At 46.7% G+C, this 6000-nt stretch overlaps 1 protein-coding gene across 2 annotated transcripts in view; it reads left to right on the top strand.

Annotated features, from left to right (window-relative positions):
• The first annotated feature begins 2564 nt into the window (after positions 1–2564).
• The window catches only part of ARMH4 (armadillo like helical domain containing 4), a 141347-nt gene continuing 137911 nt past the window's right edge, over positions 2565–6000 (top strand). For both annotated transcript variants that reach the window (XM_049770361.1, XM_049770360.1), the window contains exon 1: positions 2565–2609. The gene's annotated coding sequence lies outside the window, so the exon portion shown is untranslated. The remainder of the gene's footprint in view (positions 2610–6000) is intronic.

The following is a 6000-nucleotide window of genomic DNA, read 5'->3' as shown; positions in this document are numbered from 1 at the left end:
CCTGAAATTGTATTGAGAAAAAAGGAACTAGGAATATCTATTATAGGAGAAGGGTGATTTTGGGGGTTGGAAAACAGTGTGAGGCAGGTCTGGGGTGTGGAGTTCTGAGTTTGAATAAGAGTATATTGGGTTTGTAAGGAGGAGAATGGCAGGATGTTAGAGAGGAGTGCAGAAGGAAAAAAGTTATAAAGAAACAAAGCAGGAACATAAAGGTTTTAAATATTTCAAGTGTATCCTAGGAATATACCCTAGGAACACAAAAATACAATACAAAAATCCCTTCCTTACACCTATATTCATTGCAGCACTATTTACCATAGCAAGACTCTGGAAACAACCAAGAGGCCCCTCAACAGACGAATGGCTAAAGAAACTGTGATACATATACACAATGGAATACTATGCAGCTGTCAGGAGAGATGAAGTCATGAAATTTTCCTATACATGGATGTACATGGAATCTATTATGCTGAGTGAAATAAGTCAGAGAGAGAGAGAAAGATGCAGAATGGTCTCACTGATCTATGGGTTTTAAGAAAAGTGAAAGACATTTTTGCAATAATAATTTTCAGACACAAAAGAGAAAAGAACTGGAAGTTACAGCTTACCTCATGAAGCTCACCACAAACAGGGATGAGTTTAGTTAGAGAAATGACTACATTTTGAACTATCCTAATAATGAGAATGTATGAAGGTTATAGAAAATCTGTCTAGAGTACAGGCGGGAGTTGGTGGGGAGGAGGGACATTTGGGACATTGGTGATGGAAATGTTGCACTGGTGATGGGTGCTGTTCTTTACACGACTGAAACCCAAACACAATCATGTATGTAATCAAGGTGTTTAAATAAAATATATAAAAAATATTTCAAGAGTGGGTGTAGGGCTGGCCCTAAATGCCAGGAGCTGAAATTTCTTTTAGCTGTTTCCTAGTCTTATTCCTCTGATCCAACCTGATTCGCTAGTCTTTCTTTTTTTTTTAATTTTATTTTGAAAATTAGTGCTTTTCCAGGAGAAAGATAAATACAGAATAATGTCACTTATATGTGGTATTTAGAATAACTGCATAAAGAAACACAATGGTATAAATGCGAGTTGTCTCAAACACCATTAGGAGGAGAAGGAAAGAAACTGATTGGAAGAGGAGAAGCATATATGAAAGGATAGGGGTCAGATGTGTGGTCTCAGGTACATTGATGGTATTAAAAAAGGACAGATCTACATATCCAGGCCCAAGGCAACAATCAGGAATCGAGAGACCGAAACTTTAACAATCTAAACCTAAATGGGCCTGTTATATTGTCAGCCTGGGGGGCAGGAGGGGTTGCATGGAATGCATTTGGGGAACATTGGTGGAGCGAGGTGGGGGCCAGTGGTGGGACTGGCCCTGATTCATCGTGTGCCTGAAACCCAACTACGAAGGACATTGTAAATTGCAGTAGTTTCGATAACATTAAAATAAAAAATCAGTGTTTTTATTTACCTGTATTTGGGTCAGTTTTGTGGACGAGTTGGACTGTCACTATATGATATAACATTGTTTTTAATGAGTACTGTCCTGAGTTTTGAAGTAACTTACTTTTACATTTATAAGTAAAATATTACAAAGAAACTTGGCTGGGCTTAACAGTCTCTTGGTTACTGAATGCTGGTACTGGCCATAGTACAGGGCCTTATATGACAGTGAATACATCCATGTCTCTATTATTGTGCCTGTTTTTCTAGACAAGCAAAGAAAGGGGGCTTTTAAAAGGAATAGGCTGGATAACTGTGTCCATTTATCATATACAGACTTGGAGTCAAAGATGAACAAGATTCATTCTGATTTCAAATTGATTACAAAATAGGACCAACTAGTAATTATAAAGAAGGAAGTTGATCAGCATGAGATGATCACATGTGGAAAACTATGGTGGCGTACATGTCTAGAGTTATGAGAATTATTCTAGAATGAATCTTTAGATTTCTCAGAACTCTTCTACCCTCTTTCAGGAGCGGGGGGGGGGGGGGGAGAAAAGAAAAGAAGGAAAGGTCCAAGGGGTCATTCCAGGCCAATGATACCGGCTATAAACAAGACCTTGGCAAAGTCACCCAGAGTGGAGCCTTAACATCCCTTCCTGCATTTGGGGCATTCTCGGACCATTGTCTGCCAAAGCTATTGGCCGTGAGTGGACCATTGTGGCTGGCAAAAGTAAAATGCCCAATAAGTGCCATTTCCAAGTTCCAGAGTGGCCCAGAAAGGAGCACTCTGTGTGGTGGGTCTCTGCGCTTGGGTGGGTTCCACTTGGGGAGACAGCCCAGTCCTCGGCATCTCTCGCAGACACCCCAGAGCAGCTGCGCGCCCTGTGCCAAGGGGGACACGGCCACTGGCCTCCTGGGCGGGTGGGCATCGGTGCCCACTTCGCCCTGGAGCCTCGGGGTCCGTCCAGGTCTGGAGGCGGCGCCGCCGGCGGCGTGGGTGGGCGCGGGCGCGCGTGGGCGCGGGCTGGGGCGGTCCTGCTGCCGGGCGCCCAATCCGCGCCGCTGCCCGCGGCCTCCTGGACCAGCCGGCGCCCGGCCCCGAGCTGCAGGGCCGCCGCGGGGATGCCAGGCGCGGGCTGAGGCGCCCAGGTGAGGCCGCGCCGAGTCCCCAGGCCCCGCGGACCCGCTGGACCCGAGCCGGGCAGGAGCCGAGGCCGGGGTCCCCAGCGCAGCGGGGCGCGCCGGGAGGAGCCGCGCGGGACGGACGGGGACGGGGACGGGGACGGGGACGGGGACGGGATGCGCCGAGGCCGGGCCAGCGCGGGGCCGGCGGGCGGGCAACGGGGGGCGGACGGGGGCCCCCAGCTCCCCCAACCTAGCGCTGGCCCAGACCCCCGACCCGACGCGCACCGACAGCCGCGCCGGCCTTTGTGCTGGCCGAGCCGGCCGCTTTGTGTGCGCTCGGCTGGATGGGCTGAGCTGCCTTTGGCTTTCTCTCTTTTTCCCTTCTCTTCTTTTTTCTCTTCTTCTTTCTTTCTTTCTTTCTTTCTTTCTTTTTCTTTCTTCTTTCTTTCTTCTTTCTTTCTTTCTTCTTTCTTTCTTTTTTCTTTCTTTCTTTCTTCTTTCTTTCTTTCTTTCTTTCTTTCTTCTTCTTTCTTCTTTCTTTTTCTTTCTTTCTTTCCTTCTTTCTCTTCCTTCCTCTCTTCCTTTCTGTCTTTCTCTTTCTTTTCTTCTTTTTCTTTCTTCCTCCTTTCTTCTTTTTCTCTTTCTTTCTCCTATTCTTTTTCTTTTTTTATTCTTTCTTTCCTCTCCTTTTTCTTCCCTCCATTTCTTTTTTCTTCCCATCCCTCCTTCCTTCCTTTTCTTTTTCATTTTTCTCTCACTCTTTCTCTTTCTTCCTTTCTTTTTTCTTCCTCCCTCCTTCCTCTCTTCCTTTTATCCTCTCTTCCATCCTCCCTCCCTACCTTTCCTTTCTTTCCCTGCCCCTCCCTTCTCCTTCCTTCCTTCCTTCCTTCCTTCCTTCCTTCCTTCCTTCCTTCTCCTTCCTTTCCTTCCTTCCTTCCTTCCTTCCTTCCTTCCTTCCTTCCTTCCTTCCTTCCTTCCTTTCTTCCTTCCTTCCTTCCTTCCTTCCCCCCTCGCAGTGGTGATGGAGAAGTTCCCCGACTGGATGCTTTTGTCCTTTACGCAGTGATCAGCTTGGCCCCAGTCGTGCCCAGCAGCAGGCGAGGAGTGCAGGGGCGCGGCGGTGAGCCCCGCCATGCGTCCTGCTCGTTTGCAGAAAGCAGCCACTTGGATGCTCTTGGCACGGAGGTATCACGGCGCCCCGGCCGGCCCAGGTTCGACCCCTTGGCTCTGGACGCGGCTGGAGCGTGGAGCTCGCCGGTGGCAGAGGGAACTAAGCTGGGAAGAGCCTCGATTGCGACCCCAGGTCGGACTCTGCTGGGGACCCCGGAATGGCTGCGAGGTGCAGTCTGGAGGGGCCCAGATGGCGCTTGGGTGTCGTGGTCGCTGATGGGACTGGACCTGTGTGTCGCCCCTAAATGTGGGTGGAGAGGAGAGACAGGAGACAGATGTGGAGGTGCAGACGATCCAGGAGCTCTTAGGTTTGGTGTGCACCAGGAGGAGAAATCTTTGACATCCCAAGTTGATATGAGAGAGAGAGAGAGAGAGAGAGAGAGAGAGAGAGAGAGAGAGAGAGAGAGAGAGAGAGAGAGAGAGAGAGAGAGAGAGAGAGAGAGAGAGAGAGAGAGAGAGAAGGCAGGAGATTATTTTGGGGGAACTTTTCCTCTGAAACTTCGGGGGGAGTGGGAGCCCATCTCAGCACTATCCAGGGAGTTCTGGAGGTTTCATAGGGAGGGTGTAACATGGGGCGAGGTTGGCCCTGAGAATCTGCTTCCCTCTTTTGTTGTGCATTTTTCTTATTCAGAGATGCTGTTGGCATCCAAGACTCACTTCTGGACACCGAATTCTGCTCTTTTGCCCGTGTAGACCTATGTAACGTGGATTGCAAAAAAGATCCCAACACGGTGGAGGTTTTCAGAGTATTAGAACCTTGGCACATTTTACACACAGTGAAGGTTTAAGGGTCATTTGACTCGTGAGTAGGGCTGCAACAAGCCACTTTTCCCGTCACAGTGAGCCAGACACTTGGGCTGCAGACTTGGTGCTGATGACGTTTATTTACAAAATTCCCAAGACTCCCCAAAGGTGAGGTAGCTACAGCAACCGAACCAATTAGGGAGATGCCAGTTGGTCTTTGTTTTCAGGGGCGGCTTCTTATCGCCATCCCCAGCTTTTCCTGCTTCACTTTTCAATCTGGCTATTTATTTGACTCTACAGAAATGGTTAGATACCAAATGTAAGACTGGAATCAAAAATGAAGAAAGTGTGTTGATGGAAAATTCCCACTCCAGCTAAAGGTGTGCTTCACTCAAATCAGCAGCTATTTGCTGGAAAAGTCATGATATGGAACGAATTTTTGGGTTTTTAGTTTTGTTTATTCTTATATAAGAAAACTACTTGTTTAGAGGAAACTTGGGTTAGGCGACACTTTTCCCCAATTAAGGTGCGTGGCCAATCATGGTTTTCCACTTGGTCTTTACTTGGTGATTATAAGAAAAGCATCTTTCATCCTGAAACGTTTGAGATTGTGTTTATTCATTGAAATGATTGCTTTGGGGCTGCGTTCTCCCTTAAATGCCAAGTAGCCTGGAGAAATCTCAAGCAAATGAAGTTTTGCTTTGACCACAGTGAACAGAAATGAAATGTCAAAAGAACTAGTGGACTTACTGATGAAGATTAATCAGGGGTTAATTTTGCAATATCCAGTGAATCTATGATCACAAACTATATAAAAGAAAAAGCTATATCTTTTGGTGGGGAGTTGCACAGCCAGAGATGCACAGAGGTTACTCCTGATGCTGCACTCTGGAATTATTTCTGGTGGTATTTGGAAGACTATATTTCTGGGATGCCAGGGAATGAACCTGGAATGGCACATCCAAGGCAAGTGCCCTACCTACTGTATGACAGATCTGGTTCCAAGAGGAAGCATTAGCTCAAAAGGAAAGTGTGCCAGATGTTTGCTTATTTTGGATGAAATACATTTGCATTAAGTACATTTTTTAGTTCGAGGGGGAATCATGCCAGACACCACACTAGTGTGCCTTACATTGCAGAGTATTTAAAAATATTTTCCTCAAATCCTTTTCATATCTATTAACATAACTTTGGTCTGCCTTCCATCCTTTGAAGAAATAGAATGTTTAGCATCTCTGTTTTGCAAGTAATTGAGTCCCAGGCTAATGTGAAGCTGGAACTTGAGTTTTCAAATCTTCAAGTATAGGTTCTTTTCTAGGAATAGAATGATGGCAAATTTGTGGGCTCTTTGCTCAGAACAGAGTCATGGTCTGTAGACATGGAAAAATATTTTGGGGTTGTCCCCAGAGTAACTATATTGACCCCAGTCTATTACACCTTTCCCTGTTAGTACTGATGATGCTTTTCTCCTGGGGCCCCTGCTTTTCCTTGTGATTCCTCT

The sequence above is a fragment of the Suncus etruscus genome, chromosome 3 (genome assembly GCF_024139225.1).
Source record: "Suncus etruscus isolate mSunEtr1 chromosome 3, mSunEtr1.pri.cur, whole genome shotgun sequence".
NCBI classification, from domain to species: domain Eukaryota; kingdom Metazoa; phylum Chordata; class Mammalia; order Eulipotyphla; family Soricidae; genus Suncus; species Suncus etruscus.
The sequence above is the reverse complement of the archived record's forward strand: the minus strand, read 5'-3'. Positions and strand labels throughout refer to the sequence as shown.